This window comes from Palaemon carinicauda, chromosome 42 (genome assembly GCF_036898095.1).
Source record: "Palaemon carinicauda isolate YSFRI2023 chromosome 42, ASM3689809v2, whole genome shotgun sequence".
In the NCBI taxonomy this organism is placed as follows: Eukaryota; Metazoa; Arthropoda; class Malacostraca; order Decapoda; family Palaemonidae; genus Palaemon; species Palaemon carinicauda.
In genome coordinates, this window is record NC_090766.1 from 46,018,994 (window position 1) to 46,038,050 (window position 19,057).

At 44.3% G+C, this 19,057-nt stretch overlaps 1 protein-coding gene across 1 annotated transcript in view; it reads left to right on the forward strand.

Moving 5' to 3' along the window:
* The first annotated feature begins 793 nt into the window (after nt 1–793).
* Nucleotides 794–19,057, forward strand: part of LOC137633141 (polycomb group protein Pc-like) — a 1,013,348-nt gene continuing 995,084 nt past the window's right edge. The window contains exon 1 of the mRNA XM_068365301.1: nt 794–1,328. The gene's annotated coding sequence lies outside the window, so the exon portion shown is untranslated. The remainder of the gene's footprint in view (nt 1,329–19,057) is intronic.

The window sequence follows — 19,057 nt, forward strand, 5'->3', positions numbered from 1 at the left end:
GGAAATTCGGGGTGATGATTCTAGAGGTGGGGATCTTGGGGTGATAATTCTACAGGTGATCCATATGTTGAAATGAAGTTATAATTATGACATTTTTAAGTACCAATATTTTTTTTTTTACCCACTAGTGCTGATGACTAATATCTCCCCAATTATAGTATAGATTCTGTGTTTCTGTTTAACTGCCACCGAGTTTTAGACGATTTGCACCTGTCTATCAATGTATTCTAGGGAGTGACCAGTTAGGAACAATAGAATAATAATGATAACAACATCAATAATAAATTTTGAATAGGCCTATTTAAATTTCACAATAGCCCTATCAATATATCTAATTTCTTAACCTACAAAGAACCCAGGATAATAAACTATTTCAAAAGACAATACTAATTCTGTAGTTATTAAGGTAAATACCACAAAAAAGGAAACTTCCGAAATTCCGAATACTATTATAACTTGAAGTACCGCAAGAGAATCTCGACCGTGGCAAACACGCGGGTTGCGATTTCAATGCGGTCGGTGACATTGATGCTGCATACAGACGTGATCCATTATCTATGCTTACTAGGAATTTATTATCCGTTAGTCATTACGTGAATATTTTATTTCATATGTGCGGAACTTTCCTTCATCAATTGCATTTTGTGACAGCACGAAATGAAGAAGAGAGACGTCATAATTTGTATTATTAGGTCATTTAATAGACGACTGTCTTTCCTTAGCAGATCCTAAAAGTATAGAGGAAAGAAAGTGAAAACCGGATGCGGAACTGCAGGCAGAATTTTCAGTGTAATTCGGCCACGCCTGAATAAGGTGCCATCATACAGGATCTCTTCCGCTCTCATCCCCCTCTACCTGTTGAGGTCCCCACCTGCCTGTAACCCTCATAAGAATTCGAAATTCGTAGGACTACATGGGATGTTTTGAGTATACGAAATGGTATCGAAACGAGAAAGGAGGTTGATTATAAAATATAAGCAATTCGATCCTTTAAAAAGTTTTGTAAACAGATTGTGCTGCCATCTATCGGCCGGGAACCATCAGGGGTTCGAATATTTATCAGTTTAGTTTGACACCGTTTTTGTTCGGAGTGTGTTGTGTATAACTTCAGTGCTCACTATTTGTGTGAATTTCGTGTTCATTTATCATTTGTTTGCTAAAATTACCGGTATATTTCAATTTGAATATTTTACCGTGGGGAAGGAGGCGAGGATTATGATCAGAGAAGCTTTGGTTTCGAGAAAACAGTAACGAGAGACCCAACCACCATACTTGGGGATTTTAAATTCTCATTAGGACTAACCTGGTGTACTTTCTTCAATTACATAGTAAGTATTTGATATATATTGATGCTACAAATGTTCATTTTACGTATAAATTCTTAGATATATCTCAAATTAATGCATTGAGGTCTCATAACCAGCCGAGGTACCGAAAGTGGGGGAAAATACGTAGAAAATCGGTAATGTTTTAGCGGGTGACTCACTTAAGTGGGAGTGTTCAAGGTTCACACTTGTACAATAGGCCTATGTAGACTGTGACTTCATTTATTAATGCTTTGATAGCTAATGTGATTAAATTACGAATTGAAATCGCTGGTGATGGCGCATAGATGTAAAGAGCGACGCCATTTCCCAAAAGGTTTACGGCGTTCCGAAAGCAAACCCTGTGGTATGCTGTGAAGCAGGACTAGATCTACCGTAGGATTTTATCTTAGTCCATCTCAGTCTCACTTTAGGCCTAAGACTGGTAAATATGCTGTGCTATGAGGCTTTTGTACGCGTTTTATGTTTCTTTTTCACCGTAGGGTTTCATCTAGTACGGTTGTACTGAAGCATACGCATTTTGTTTAAATACTCATGTATATGTATGTGTACATTTTGTATATCTATATCAATATTTACTTTTTATCTATTTTTTCTTAATTGATGGTATTATTTTAGTTGTATTATTGGCCAAAGAGCTCTGCTCCACATGGGCTTAGACTGAGTCTTTATTGTAAATCTTTTGTATATAAATATTCTGGTATTATTGTAGTGTATTACAGGGCAATGCAACCTAGTAAAAAAACTACTTTTTCTTATAGAAAAAATTACGCTCTTCGAAAATGACACAATACAATTTTTTGTCCAGTAAACATTATTATTATTATTACTTATCATAGAAATAGTCTAATTCTAGAAATTACAATTAGTAGCTCGCCAAGATCCATCTATTTTGGATTTTAATGGGTTGACAGAGGTAGGCCTAGCCTTGCTAAGAGAGTTCTAGCTTACCTTTATTTGATTTTATAAAAACTGTAAAATAATATAAAATTCATTATTTACAGTGGTTACCAGTCTAAAACGTTATTGAAATGTAAATTTTGTCTCATTGTTCGTAGGGTTGAACCTCACCAAGGTGTTGCAATCCGGATAGTCTACTGGAAAACCATATAACTGGCAATGTAGTGAAAAACCTAATCCTTATTTATAAGAATGGGGGTAAAGATACTTTAAAGACAGATCCTGATAAAGAGAAAACTAAACTAAAATAAGAATAAAAAATCCAAAGGCTATATTAATGCCTTTATCATGCTATTCTATTTTATAAGTATTTGTTGTGTTTTGTTTTTCTTTTAATTTCAGCTTTTGTTTAAGCTTCTGTTTGTTTTATTAATGTTTGTACAACTTAAATTATAATTAGGCCATTATGTCATAATTTTGTGTAAAACATAACAAAGTTTGCAAGGAAGCAAATCCACACCAGTATTTCTGAATTTTTTTTTGTACAACTTGAATTATTATTAGACCATTATGTCATACCTACTTTTGTGTAAAACATATTCAAAGCTTGCAAGGAAGCAAATCTATACCTGTATTTCTGAAAAAAAAAGATTGAATCTAGGTTAGAGAGCACATTAAAACCTGTCCGATTCTCCTTTTTATAAAGCTTGTATGATCGATTATGATTCCCACATGTGGGACAGGGGCTCTTGCGTAAAGTTTTATCAATCGGGGATTGAATCCTTGTATAGGGTGATGTTAGCAGCAATCTTAGATGTTATAAATCTAAAATTTGAACTGCTATTATTTATGACAATGTTACATTTAATTGAAAGGGATAAGGTTGATATAGCTGTGTATTTAAATGTAAGTATTAAAGGACCTTCAATATTGCATACTGTGCTTGTCTTGAATGTGTTATTAAGTTTGAATACAGTTCTAATTTGTAGATAGAGAAAGATAGACCTAACAGACACAGGTAGTGTTACTGTACAGTTGTGTGTATGTTTGGGCTACTTTTAATAAGAATGTTTTAGTTTTAAGGATAGCTTTGCAAAAATACAACAGTAGGCTATAGTTGAATAGCATATGTAAGCTTATGCTATTATTATTATTATTACTACTACTTGCTAAGCTACAACCCTAGTTGAAAAAGCAGGATGCTATAAGCCCAAGGGCTCCAATAAGGAAAATAGCCTAGTGAGGAAAGGAAATGATCAATCAAGAAAGATGATGAACATAAAATATTTTAAGAACGGTAACAATATTTAAATAATCTTTCATTATGTAAACTACCGGTATAAAAATAAAATGATAAAACCAAGATGAATAGAAATAAGAGAGAAAAGTGTGACCGATAAAGTGGAAGACCATGGTACAGAGGCTATGGCACTACCAAAGACCAGAGAACATTGGTTTAATTTTGGAATGTCCTTTTGGAAGAGCTGCTTAGCATGATTAAAGTCTCTTCTACCCATACCAAAAGGAAAGTAGTCACCGAAAAATTATAGTGCAGTAGTTAATCTCTTGAGTGAAGAAGAATTGTTTGGTAATCTCAGTGTTGTCAAGTGTATGAAGACAGAGGAGAATGTGAAAAGAACAGGCCAGACTATTCTGTGTATATGTAGGCAAGAGAAAAATGAGCTGTAACCAGAGAGATGGACCCAACGTAGTACTGTTTGGCCAGGCAAAGGACCCAACGGCTCTCTAGCGATAGTATTTCAACAGCTAAGAAAGGCAAAATAAGATATATAAATAATGAAATTTCAATTCTTAGAACCATACATACTTTGCTTTGAGATTCAGTATTATGTTGTTTGTATCGTTGGTTTAATTTAGAAAACTCAGAAGTAAAAGAACTTTTGATCGCAACTTTTACTTTAATAGTTTCCACATTTTTCCTTTATGTAAACATTTGTAATATGAAATTGGACTATGTGTTGACTTTTGCAACAGAAAATCATAGGCGTGCGAGTTAGACGAAGGCAATCCTAGGTCAAAATATAACAAAATTCTACTTACAAACAGCTTCGTGGAATCTATTGTGGTTACAAGTTGAGGACTTGATATAATTACTTTAGTGTTACATAGAGATGTACAGTAATGTGTGCGGTATACTTTCAATAAAGACCAAAAGTATTTTAGATCTGGCCATATATTGAAGTTGTTGGATATTTGCATTACTAATAGGCTTGTACAGAAGCAGGTGCACACAGTACTATGAATGAAGTAGCTGCAGAATAACGATCCTACAAACTTTGCATTTGGACATTTCATTTGGTTACTGTGAACTGGTTTTGAAATAACTTTTGTCATCAACAAATATATTTGAACCTCGACTTTCAGTAGACTATGCTGTGATAAATTATTATTTGTTCCTACACTAGATACAAACCCTCATGCTTTACTATAGGAGATGTTCTAGCGCGAGCTGGAAAATACGGCAGAAAACCTTAAGGTCGTTAACGACCGGGCCGGTAGTTATCCAGCTGTTAGGGTTGGGGGACTGCCGGTCGGTAGCTACTGAATACAGTGAACCCTCGTTTATCGCGGTAGATAGGTTCCAGACGCGGGCGCGATAGGTGAAAATCCGCGAAGTAGTGACATATTTACCTATTTATTTAACATGTATATTCAGACTTTTAAAACCTTCCCTTGTACGTAGTACTGTTAACAAACCACCCTTTAATGTACAGAACACTTAATGCATGTACTACAGCACCCTAAACTAAAACAGGCACAAATATTAAAGTCGATTTTATATCATGCGTTTCCTAAACACCTAAAAAGCACGATAAAAAATGGCAACCAATGTTTTGTTTACGTTCATCTCTGATCATAATGAAGAAACAAACTCATTTAGTGTACAGTACACATATATGTATAGGTTAGTTTTTGCATCGATTATATTGATTATACAGTACTGTACTGTATGTTGATTTGTTTATTACCAATGTTTTAGTTTACATATTTTTCTTAGGACTTCCAAATGAAATGTTTTTCTTTATGACGGCGCCTGAAACGACGGCGTGTACGCTCAGTAAACAACCACGCTCAGAACAAACAAGGCATTTAACGCGCATGATGATAGTGATAAATAATGACACAGTACATACAGTATTTACAGTAAAAGCATTTACAAAATATGTTACCTTACAAATATAAATTATACAGTATTGTACGTAGCAAAGCAGGAAAACAATTTACGAGAGAGAGAGAGAGAGAGAGAGAGAGAGAGAGAGAGAGAGAGAGAGAGAGAGAGATTGTTTTACGTACGTAAATGTAAATTTGAAACAAAAAAAAATATGATAGGTTACAACATGTAGACTTTTAAAACCTTCCCTTTAACTTAATGCATACAGTACGTACATTACTAAACTATAAAACAGGCAGTAAGAATATTAAAGTACAAAATAAAGATTGTTACTGTACTCACCACGAAAGAAGTTGAAGAAAAACTTGAATGGTGATGGCGATGAATTTGCTGCACAGTAGAAATGATGATGATGAAGCTGATGATGTGTTCTACTGTGCAGCCAATGATAGTATTTTACGTCTCTTCAGACGGAGGTGTCTTTTCCTGGGACACCTCTTCAACTTCTTCCTGGGAAACTTCAATTTCTTCCGAAGGCGTACTAGCAGGAGGAACTGGCTCTTTTTTGCGAGGCTGGAAGAACATTGTGATCGGAAGTTGTTGCCGCTGCTTCTTTTTTCGATCCAAGAGCATTTTGTAGGGAGTCATTATGTCATCAACCTTGTTGCAGAATTGCATCGAGCGAACCATATCCTCGTCCCACTCTTGTAACATTTCTTTCAACTCCTTCGCGTGGTTGCAGGCCTTGGCAAGCCGTTCTAATGTTAAGCCCGTTTCTTCGACATTTTCTTGGGTCTCTTCCTGGGTATCACTCTCTTCCTCACTTGCCGATTTCGTCAGGTCTTCGAGGTCTGCGTCAGTTAGGGGCTGGGAATGGCAGTCCAACAACTCGTCGACGTCTTCAGTCGTCATGTCGCCAAACCCGTCACCTCCAATTATGGCAGCCAACTGCACAGATTTCCGTATTGCAGAGTGTTGGATTTCCGACGGAGTAAATCCCTTGTCGTCGTAAACAATATCGGGCCACAACTTCTTCCAGCTCGCATTCACGGTTGCAGGTTTCATCTCTTGAAGTGCCTTCTGAATATTCTGCAGGCACGTGGCTATGGTGTACTGCCGCCAGTACGCCTTCAAGTTAAAATCTTCATCCTCGTCATCTTGGGCAGCATCCACACACGCAACGAGGTCCGCCAAGGTATTCTTCGTGTAGAGGGCCTTGAACGCCCTGATAACCCCCTGGTCCATCGGTTGAATTAATGACGTGGTGTTGGGTGGCAGGAACTCAACCTGAATGCCCTCATGCGACAGGTCAGTTGCGTGTCCACCAGCGTTATCCATAAGGAGAAGGATCTTGAATGGCAAGCCCTTCTCTAAGAGATATTTACTGACTTGCGGGATAAAACACTGGTGGAACCAGTTGGAGGTCAGCATCTTCGTAATCCATGCTTTTTGATTATGCATCCAGTACACGGGAAGGAGATTCTTATTTTTATTTTTCAAAGCGCAAGGATTTTTCGACTTATAAATAAGCCCCGGCTTTAACAAAAATCCAGCATCATTGCCACACATCACGAGGGTAACGCGATCCTTGAATGCCTTAAAGCCAGAGGCTTTGGCTTCCTCTTTGAACAGGAAAGTTCGCGACGGCATTCTCTTCCAAAACAAGCCAGTCTCATCCATATTAAAGACTTGTTCCGGCTTGTATCCACCTTCGGCGATAATATTCTTGAACGTCTGGTTCACGTAAGTTTCAGCAGCGGCAGTGTCAGCGGAAGCAGACTCCCCATGCAGGGAAACGCTTTTCAGGGCGAAGCGTTTCTGAAACTTCGCGAACCATCCTTTGCTTGCGGAAAAACGTTTCTGAGGCTGGGAATCAGTGGATGTCCCTGGTTGAGGATCATCTGCATCATCATCATCTTCAGCATGGTTGCCGTCGTCGTCTTTAGGTTCCTTTGCAGCAAAATTCTCATATAAACTCAAAGCCTTTGTTTGGATGGTGTTCGTATCCAACGCTATGTTCTTCTTCCGGCAGTCGGCAATCCACACAGCTAAAGCACCTTCCATGCGTACGATCGTTTTATTACGCGTTGTAACGACTCGCTTCGCTGATCTGCTAAAGGTGATTGCAGCCGTCTTTCTAATGTTCGCCTCGTCCTTTTTGATATAGCGAACGGTGGATTCGTTGATGCCAAAATGGCGGCCGGCGGCCGCGTAACTTCTACCATCTTTTAACATGTCGAGAAGCGTAACCTTCTCAGCTATCGTCATCATCCTTCGGTGGCGTTTAGGCTCACTACCAGCCTTAAGAGAAGCAGAACGCTTGGGAGCCATTACAGTAGGATTTACGTACAGTACTGTAACAAAAAGTTCAACTTAAAAAGGTCGCACACAGCACAGATTAAACTTCACAAACTTAAGAACGTCTACTCAGCGATACGCGGTAACAGAGAGTGAACGATCCAGCCCCGCGAGAACTTTGATGCTGCGGGTAGGAGATGCGGGCAAAATACCAATCACAGGCTAGATAACAAAACTTGAGTTCTGATTCGTCATCTATCAGCGCTTGAACCAATCACAACCCGTCTTACAGTACTATGATGCGTTGGTTACCTACTCATAGAAGATGCCCCGCGCATACTGAACGTACGTAGATTAAGTACAATACCGTAATTATAATAAATAATGATAATAATACTGTACAGTAATAATAATAATAATGATAATAATAATAACAATAATAATTTTATTAACAACAACAACAATAATAATAATAATAACAATAATAATAATACAGCTTTACGTACGCTATTTTACGCCTCTCTCTCTCTCTCTCTCTCTCTTTCTCTCTCGTACGCTTATTCGAAATGTGATTTTTGCAACAAAGAATATTATTGGATGCAGTACTGTACTACGTACGTATACATACAAAAGATTCATGGAAAAGAAGCACATCCATTACAGTACACACCATTCTAATATGGTATGACTGCATCTGATTTGCGTTTCATGTTCGATTTAATTTTACTACGTACTGAATTATCGTATGATCACATTCTCTTTTCGTGTTTTATTTCTTTCTGTGCTGAATTATATATCATATGTAATGCAATGAACAATCAGTAAGAGCAGATATTACTAATTACAGGTAACAAAATATCGTATTTGGGGGTCTTCAGATTTCGCGGTATTTTCGAATTTTACGGAAAATCCGCGATATGTATATATATATGGGTTATGGAAAAACCCCGCGAAGTGGTGAATCCGCGATTGTCGAACCGCGAAGTAGCGAGGGTTCACTGTACCTTCAATCGAATTCTAGCCGTCGCAGTGGTAACACCGCTGCTCCTGCTTTTGTTTGACTAGCAGACTAGCCTTTCTTTTGTTTGTTTTTTATTAACTTTTTCTTTTTCTGTATTAGATGTGATGTCCTCTAATACAGTATGAGGAAGTGTCCCGGGATTCCCCCGAAATCTTGTGGCACATTCATGTCACCACCGGAGGTGGATCCTCATTCCCTATGCCCTTCGTGCCAAGGATGTAGAAAATGGTCGCCCCCTCAGTGGGAAAAGTTCGTGAAGAGGAAGAAGAAGAAATCCAAGAAGGATTCGTTACCTCCAGGTTCTCCTTCGAAAGGTAAGGAGTGTCGGGCCTCTTCTTCGGCCTCTCGATCTCTCCCTTCAGACTCTTCCTTGCCTCCATCCTCCCGGGGGAAGTCAAGGAAGAGCGGCACCATTGACTTAACCCCAATTCCCTCTGGTCAGGCAGATCACCTTGCCCTTCCCAGTGGGACAATATTTTCCGCCATCGGGAATAACTATTACCGCTTCCATTCCAGATCATGTACGAGCGGTATGGCCTGCCCTTGGACTTCCTGGTTCTCCTTCGGTGGAAGTGTGGAACCAGTTCCTCGCGGGCACAGTTTTACCTCAGGTCCCTTCTGTTTTGGAACCTTTTGGAGTTCCAGACCTCACCTACAATACATCCCGTCAACCCAGTCGGCGGCCGCTGAAGTGTCGGCAGATATAGTAACTTCGCTTGCGCTTCTATGAAACTACAACGTCGCAAGTGCAATCATCGCAATATCTTCCCCTCCTCCTCCTCCTCCTCATCCTCATCGTCTTTGTCCTCCTCGGAGGCTAGGAGGGAGAGAGAGAAGAGGAAAAGGAGAGCTCGCTCTTCTTCGCCCAGACGTTCTCGTCGGAGATAGGAGAGACATAGGAAGAGACGTCATCGTTTTCGCTCCTCCTCGCCTTCCATCTCTTAACTAAATGTCTTGCCGAGAGACTATAAGCACTCTTGTCATAAACATAAGAAGAGGGCATCCTCGTGTCATCGTTCTGCCTCGCAATCGTCTTCCTCTCGAGAGGCGCTTTAAGAAAAAGAACTCTACGATATGTTCTCGCTCTTCATCACAAGAGAGTTCTCCTAAGCGTAATAAGCGCTCCCGTTGGAACGATTTTTCATCTAATCGCGCCCGGAGCGCGGACAAGGGAAGAGCGCACTCTGAGCGCGATCCCTCTCCTTCTCATATTAATTTGAGGAGCTCAGATCGCTCTAGGGAAGAGAGAAAGAGCACTTCTCCTCGCCATCGCTTCGTACCAACAGAGAGAGAGCGCTCCTGTCCTTCAACCTCTCGATCGCTCAAGTCTCCGGACTTTTCCGCGCGGGGTTATTCACCTCGCCCTCGTGTTTCAGACAGAACAGCTCCGGTTCCCGTGCTCCCTAACGAGTTAAGGAATACGAGCCTCACAAGAACCTCGGAAGAAAACGCAGGGGTTCAACCTTTCTTTTCCTCGGTTGAGAACAGAGGGAAAAGGCCAGACCGCCGATTAATGCAACCTCTTACTGAGACAGTACCGATAATTCGGTCGCCTACACCTAGACCATCGACTTGCAGGCTAGATCAGGCGCGCACGGCGCCATTAGCCAGCGCTCAGCCTTCCCTTGGAATAACGGCAATGGAATATCCTACTTTGCCGTTACCTCCAGACACTCGGGCTTCTATTGCCCTCCCTCGCGAAGAATTAGCGCGACCGGAAGATTCCTCGGAAGAACAACCATCAAAGGACTTAGAGTCCTCCTATCTGAGAGCTCTAAGAACGATGTTAATATCAGGCCCCGGTGATCTACATCTATCGCCTCGACATACCTACGCTCCAGCTTTAGACAGACTATGTCGTCCCCCACCAAACCCTAAGACCAGAATCGAACTTCCTTGGTCTATTCACACTGCAGCCCGTCTGAGGAAGATCTCGCAGGCGGTCTTGGGAGAAACGGGTTCCTTGAAGTTTCAAGGGTCCCATAAACTTCTGCAATTCTCTCCCAGTCTCCTTCACCGCCACAGAAGCCTCGGCAATGGAAGCAGCCTCAATGTCCCTTCTGGAGGCATTTTCCTGGTTTGACACGTGGTCAGGCACAGTCGGCTACCTAGCGAGTCACGAAGACCTATCAAACCAAATCTCCATGCAGTCCCTGCAGGAAGTCCTAGCTGCTGGGACTAAGACAATGGACTTCCTAACGGCTACGACTGCAACCATGTGGGGCAACTGGATTCTCAAATTGAGCGAATCGGTAGTTTCCAGACTTCATAGGAGCATCAGTTAGACCGAGAAGTCAGATTTGAGAAACTCGGATCTTCTGCAACCTCTCCTCTTTTCTAAACAGGCAGTTTCCTCTGCATTAGATACTGTACAGTACTTGGAGAAAAGAGACGCAGGACACCACGATGCGAAAGGCTGCTTCCCTTCCCACAATGCAACAGCAGCCAACTCCACAACCCAGAACCACAACCGCAACTCCACTCCCAGCCAAATCTATGGGCAGAGGAAAGTCGGCTCCTCCTAAACTAAAGGCAGAGGGAGGAACCCTAGACAGATATAGGGTCACGGCTCCCCCCCTCACAGTGCGTAGGGGGTTGCCTGCAGGGGAGTTGGAGGAGGTGGAAGGCTATGGGGGCCATGCAATGGACCATCAAGGTTGCTTCGTTGGGGGTACCGCATCCTCTTCATAGGCTCTCCTCCTCCTCTAATTCCTCCCCCGATCTCGTCCTCCCAGGTCCCTTGGGATCCCGGGAAACAGCAAGCCCTAGCTCAGGAGATCCAGAGCATGCTTCTAAAAGGCACCATTCAAGAGGTCTCCAACACCTCCCTGGGGTTTTTCAGTCGCCTCTTTCTGGTAGAGAAATCCTCGGTAGGTTGGAGACCAGTAATCGATCTCTCGACCTTGAATGAGTTTGTGAAGCAAACTCCATTCAAAATGGAGACAGCAGCCTCCGTGACCCAAGCGGTGCGTCCAGGAGACTTTATGGCATCTGTGGACTTAAAAGATGCATATTTCCAAGTGCCGATCCATCGCGCATATCGGAAATTCCTGCGCTTTCTGGTTCAGGGTCGAATCTTCGAGTTCAAAGTCCTATGCTTCGGCCTCTCGACCGCCCCATGGGTCTTTACGAAGGTTTTCGAACTCTTATCCTCATGGGCTCACAAGCACGGAATACGTCTGCTAAGATACCTGGACGATTGGCTACTCCTGGCCTCGTCCAGGGAGCTAGCTCTGGATCACCTGAGAAGACTTCTAGACCTTTGCAAGGACCTGGGGATCCTTGTAAACGCAGAGAAGTCTTGCTTGACTCCAACCCAAGTCTTAAACTATCTGGTTATGTCCATCAACACCCAGGTAGGGAGGGTGTTCTTTTCGGAAGACAGGCTTCGGAAACTGGAACAGTCCATCGCCCAACTCTTTGTCTCCACTGCCGCCTACAGCCAAGTCGTGGCAGAGTCTTCTGGGCCATCTTTCCTCCCTGGAAAAACTAGTTCCAGGCGGAAGATCAAGAATGAGAAGTTTCCAGTGGCATCTGAAGACCCATTGGTCTCAAAAGATCGATTCCCCATTCTTGTCAGCGGAGGTTCCAGCTCTGGTGAGACAAGATCTTCATTGGTGGTCAACCAGAGAGAATACCCAAAAGGGCATTCCCCTCCAAAGCCTCAGTCCGAAGTTAAAACTTTTTGGACGCATCACTATGGGGCTGGGGTTCCCACCTAGGCCCGAAATTAGCATCAGGAGTTTGGTCTCCGATAGAACAAACTCTCCATATAAATCACCTGGAATTATTAGCAGCCTGGAAAGGCCTAAAATACTTTGTAAAAGATCTACAAGGACGAGAAGTGGTGCTGATGAGCGACAACTCCACAGCTGTCTCGTACATCAGCAAACAAGGGGGTACTCTGGCAAGAGACCTCTGTCTGCTAGCGGTCCAGATTTGCCAGTGGGCGGAAGGTCACAACAGTTCTCTCACAGCCAGGTTTATTCCAAGCCGGAGAAACATCGTGGCGGATCAACTGAGCAGGCATCACCAAGTGTTGAGTGACGAATGGTCTTTGGATCCTCGAGTAGCGAAGACAGTAATAGCTTTGTGGGATTTCCCCACAATAGACCTGTTCGCCACTTCTCTGAATGTGAAACTTCCCCAATACGGGTCCCCAGTTCCAGACCCTCAGGCAGCGATACAGGACGCCCTTCAACATTCTTGGGACAACCTGGACGCATATGCCTTTCCACCCTTTTGCCTGCTCAGAAGGGTGATCAACAAACTCAGGACCTCCCGGAACTGCAAACTAACTCTAATAGCTCCGGCATGGCCAAGCAGAGAGTGGTACGCAGACCTTCTTTCCCTGCTGGTTCAGGTTCCAAGGTTTCTGCCTCCAGAACCCCTTCTGCTAACGCAGCCACACAGTGGTATCCCCCACGGGAGAATCCCCTTCCTGAAGCTTCACGCCTGGAGGCTGTCCAGTCACTCCTCAGAAGCAGAGGCTTTTCAGGGAAGGTGGCTGAGCACATGTCAAGGCACCTGCGCCAATCTTCCACTAACCTCTACCAAGCAAGATGGAGAGTGCTTGCAGCTTGGTGTAGAGGGCAAGGCGTTTCTCCACTCGATCCCACTCTTCCATTAGTGGCAGACTTCCTTATGTACCCTAGGGAGGAAAAATTCCTCTCAGTCTCGGCAATTAAAGGCTATCGTTCAACCTTTCCACCTCAGAAGATATCACCTTGTTGATTCAAGGTTTTGAGAGATCTTGGCCCCCAGTTGAGATTAGACCACCACCTTGGGACATGTCCCTGGTCTTACGTTCCTTGAAGGGACCACCCTATGAGCCCTTAAATAGAACCTCTGACTACTTCCTAACCCTTAAGACCGTCCTCCTAGTAGCTCTGGTCTCGGCAAAAAGGGTTGGTGAACTTCATGGTCTATCATACGAAGTCACCCATTCTAGAGGATGAGGGGAAGTCTCGCTCAACTTCGTGCCAGGCTTTGTGGCCAAAACTCAGAATCCTTCATCAGCCGATGAGAGGTTTAGAGAATTTCAATTTTTCAGCCTCAACAGGGTAACACAGGATACTGACCAATTGCTACTGTGCCCAGTCAGGGCGCTAAGGAAATACCTGAAGCGCACCAGACCTTTCAGACCACGCCTCCGTAATCTCTTCCTCAGTACCAACAAGGTAAAGAAGAGAATCTCTCGTAACACCATCTCTTTCTGGCTTAAGAAAGTTATTGCAAGAGCCATTCACTGTGACCCAGAGGCAGCTCAACCCAAAGCCCATCAAGGTAGGGGAGTGGCTGCCTCACTGGCGTTTAAGAAAAATTTTTCAATATTAAACTTACCCGATAATCATGTAGCTGTCAACTCCGTTGCCCGACAGAATTCTATGGAGGGATACGCCAGCTATCACAATACTAGAAGGGGGTGTATTTACCAGCGCCACCTGTGGCCAGGTACTCAAGTACTTCTTGTTGACACCTCCTCAATTATTCCTCTGTCGTGCTTCCGGCAAGACGTTCTGGGATACGCTTATGTTCTTGGAGTATTTTCACGACTTTGGTGAAGTATTTCTCTTTGATTTCGGCTGTCGCTTTACTGGAAAACTTCTATATTAGCTTAGTTAGCTTTTGGAATTAATTTGATTAATTTTGGTGACGAGAGAGTATGAACTCTCGTTCACCTTTCAATGGCCGACCCTTCCCTTAGACGGAAGTGTTGGTGTCTAAGAGAGTATAGACTCTCTTTCTTAATTTTGCTTAACAAAGTTATAGATTTATTTTATATCTCTCCGCCTCTTATAGGCCTCTTCGATTAACTTCCTTTTATTATAAACTCATTAAAATTAATTTTTATATTTGTTTATATTCGACCTTCCTAATAGTAGGCGGTCTTTTACCGAAGTTAATTAACTTTGAGCCCGTCATTTCGGTTTTACCTGTTAACATATTATGCTATTTCTGCCACAGAGTTTGAAAGATTTTCTTTGACAGTCTCGTACTGTTTTCGAAGCTGAACTAACGTTTTTTTTTTTTTTTGTCTCTGCAGTTGTTGACGTTCAGAACGTTCAACTTGCACTCTATCGTTACGATAGAGAAAGAATGTTCACGGTTTCACGTTGCAGTAAGAGTAACCGTGTCTAGCGTTTTGTTCATTCTTTCTTAACTTAATGGTTTTGATCCTAATAAAGGAACTTTTCAGTTTTTTTCCTTTAACAATAATATGTTTTAACGATATATATGATTGGGCTCTTCTCTCAGGTTCTAAGTCAGAGAGAGAGAGAGAGAGAGAGAGAGAGAGAGAGAGAGAGAGAGAGAGAGAGAGAGAGAGAGATAGAGACGGAGGGAGAAAGAGGATAAACGTTTCATTCAAGCCTGCCAGGCGTACGAGTAACGTCATTATCGATTTTTGGCTCTTCTCCCTAGTCTCTTTAGGGGAAGAAACTAAACGTTTCTAGAGTGATCTAGTGTTTAGTCTCTTTCCAACCACTGGTTTATCTTTCATTAGATTTTTCTGTTACCTTGTAATTCTGTTTTAGCAATTACTAACTTTGAGAAAGGATAGAATTGCGTATTTCAGGTACAAACCACTTAAAGTTTCGAGTTCAGTGAAATAAGTGCAAACAGAAATCAAAGTGATATGTGATTAGTGCGTGAGGGTACTTTTGTGCGCGCCAGTTGTCCTCCCAGTCCGGGACCTCTTGCAAGCTCCCAAGCCCAGGGGAGAAGCAATGTCGAAGGGCATAAGGGTTCAGCAGGCCTTGATCGGCGCACAGAAGTATTCTCGGTGGTTGCGGGCGTGTCTTACCGAGACCGTCACTCCCACCCGCAGACGATTGAGCCCTTATTTTGCTCGTCTGCAGAAGAGATTAGGGGAGAAAATAAAGGCAGAGTAACGCTGGTCTCAGGTCTCAAGACTTCTTAAACGTTAAGTCCAGACCTATGCCAGACGTACGAAGTTAAAGTTCACAACCCGAATGCAGTGATTACACTCCGACTAGTTGCACCGCCTGCACTCCCTCCACCTGTTCTCGCTGCACCTGTGCTCGCCCAGCCTGCACCTGCTCCGCCTGGTCGCAGCACCATCTGCCAGGCGTACGATGTTGTGAACTCTACTACAGTCCATGCAAGCACAGTTTTCGGACTTGATGAGTGAGTGTCGGGCTGAGAGTGTTGCTCCACCGCCTCCGCCTACACTCCCTCCTCCTACACTCGCCCCGCCTGATCACAGTACCATCTGCCAGGCGTATGATGTTGTGGACTCTACTACAGTCCATGCAAGCACAGCTTTCGGACTTGATGCGTGAGTGTCGTGCTGAGAGTGTTGCACCTCCTGCACCTGTGGTGCACCAACCTCCTGCACCCGTTCAGCCTGTGCTGCACCCCGCCTGCACCGGTGGTGCACCAACCTCCTGCACCCGTTCAGCCTGTGCTGCACCCGCCTGCACCGGTGGTGCACCAACCTCCTGCACCCGTTCAGCCTATGCTGCACCCGCCTGCACCGGTGGTGCACCAACCTCCTGCACCCGTTCAGCCTGTGCTGCACCCGCCTGCACTCGCTGCACCCAGTCGCAGCTCCTTCTGCCAGGCGTACGATGTTGAACCACTTTCGGAGTTTGCTGTTCACAGTGTTGTTCAGCCTCAGCCTTCTTTAAGGCAACCCTTGCTTTGGGATCAGGAGAGTTACACTCTTCCTCCTCCTCCCCTTGCTGCTCCTCCAGTGGTGCAACTCTCGGTTGGGGTATAACAACCTCTCCCCTCCGTGAGTCTGTCTGCTCAACCAGCGCTGCACCGAGTTCAACCCTCATCTAGGCAAGCTCATCTACACCATGCACTTGCGCCTCAGGAGCCTCACTGGTACAATCCTTGGGTGCAACTCTTGCTAGGAGTCAACCTCCTTCACCCTTGCACCTGCCTTCTGCTCCGTCTGTTGTTCAGCCTATGCAGTCTGAACCTCAGGTTTTCCCTCAAGTTGAGGAAACCTCTGTTGTTGTTCCAGCTCGTTCTGACTCTGCTATTCAGCTTACCATGGTTTAAACCCCATGCAAGCATGCATTAAGCACTCTAGCACTGGTCATGGAATTTCTGAGAAATGTTAAACGCCATGCACACGCTCTGCTTTCCTTTCAGCAGGCTCTGCTTACAGCAGGCTCTACTTCCTACATGCTCAGCATTCAGCATGCTCTGCATTCAGCATGCTCTGCATACAACATGCTCTGCATACAGCATGCTCTGCATTCAGCATGCTCTGCATACAGCATACTCTGCATACATCATGCTCTGCATACCTTACCGCATGCTTCTCAACACATCTTGGGTTGTTGCCAACTCACTAGACTGTCAAGCAGTTTCATAACGTTGCCTTCTAGTCTGCTGCTTTGCACCAGTGAACCCTCACTCAGAGAACTTAGCTTTTCTAGGATAAGGTCCCTGTAGATGAGAAAGTTCTTTTCTCCCTCCTTCTGATATTCCCTTGAGGACTCTGTCATTTGGAGGGAGCCTTTAGCTGCATAACCTCTTATGGACTTTTATTTAAGCATAACATGCTTACAGGGAAGGTAATGGTTACACTTCAGCCGCTAATCCCGTCTGTTTCCACACCTGCTCCCATAGACCTTGAGCTGTGTTGCATGACATGCAGTCCAAGCTTAGTCCTTGTTAGAGGATTTTTTGTTTACGGAGTCAATGTGTCACGGGGAAGACGTTCAACAACCAACAGAAGGGACTTGTTGTGACGCAGTGGGCAACCTCAGCAACCCGTTAAGGAGTTGTCTGTACGACCCAGACAGTCTAGACAGATTCGGGTTGTCACTGTACTTCCTCGCTTGCCCATGATTGACAGTTTACAGACTGTGCAGCAGTATCATGATCTTGTGTCCGGCTCCGTCAGACGACTGGCTTTTAAGAGCTCCCTCAAGTCGTCGCTGTCTGGAGATTTTCAAATGGACTATGGATCTGACCAAGGAACTGGGCCTCCTGGTCAATTTTGAGGAGTCTCAGCTCGTTCCATCCCAGACCATTGTCTCCTTGGGTATGGATCTTCAGAGTCGAGCTTTTTCGGACTTGTCCGTCGGCCCCAAGGATCTTCCAAGCCCTAGAATGCATCCAGAGCATGCTGAGAAGGAACCGATGCTTAGTCAGGCAGTGGATGAGTCTAACAGGGACACTTTCATCGCTGGCCCTGTTCATCGAGTTAGGGAGACTCCACCTCCGCCCCCTTCAGTATCATCTAGCTGCTCACTGGATAAAGGACATGACGCTAGAGACGGGCTCAGTTCCTGTTTCCGAAGAGATGAGGTCTACTCTAACGTGGTGGAAGAACAGCATTCTTCTCAAGGAAGGTCTACCATTGGCTGTTCAGTCCTCCGACCACCGTCTCTTCTCGGACGCATCGGACACGGGCTGGGGTGCGACACTGGACGGACAGGAATGCTCGGGAACATGGAATCAGGAGCAAAGGACACTTCACATCTATTGCAAGGAGTTGTTGGCAGTTCATTTGGCCTTGATAAACTTCAAGTCCCTCCAGCTTAACAAGGTGGTGGAGGTGAACTCCGACTACACCACAGCCTTGGCTTACATCTCCAAGCAGGGAGGGACTCATTCGAGGAAGTTGTTCGAGATCGCAAGGGACCTCCTCATTTGGTCAAAAGATCGAAAGCTCACGCTGGTAACGAGGCTCATTCAGGGCGATATGAATGTCATGGCAGATCGCCTCAGCCGGAAGGGTCAGGTCTTCCCCACAGAGTGGACCCTTCACAAGAATGTTTGCAGCAGACTTTGGGCCCTGTGGGATCAGCCAACCATAGATCTATTCGCTACCTCGATGACCAAGAGGCTCCTCTTGTATTGTTCTCCGATTCCAGACCCAGCAGCAGTTCGCGTGGATGCCTTTCTGCTGGATTGGTCCCATCTCAACCTGTATGCATTCCCGCCGTTCAAGATTGTCAACAGGGTACTTCAGAAGTTCGCCTCTCACAAAGGGACACGGCTGACGTTGGTTGCTCCCCTCTGGCCCGCGAGAGAATGTTTCACTGAGGTACTGCAATGGCTGGTCGACGTTCCCAGGACTCTTCCTCCTAGAGTGGACCTTCTGCGTCAACCTCACGTAAAGAAGGTACTCCCAACCTCCACGCTCTTCGTCTGACTGCCTTCAGACTATCGAAAGACTCTCAAGAGCTAGAGGCTTTTCGAAGGAGGCAGCCAGAGCGATTGCCAGAGCAAGGACGACATCCACTCTCAGAGTCTATCAGTCTTTATGGGAAGTCTTCCGAAGCTGGTGCAAGGCCAATGCAGTTTTTCCTCAACCAGTACCAATGTAACCCAGATTGCTGACTTCCTGTTACATCTAAGGAACGTAAGCTCCCTATCAGCTCCTACGAT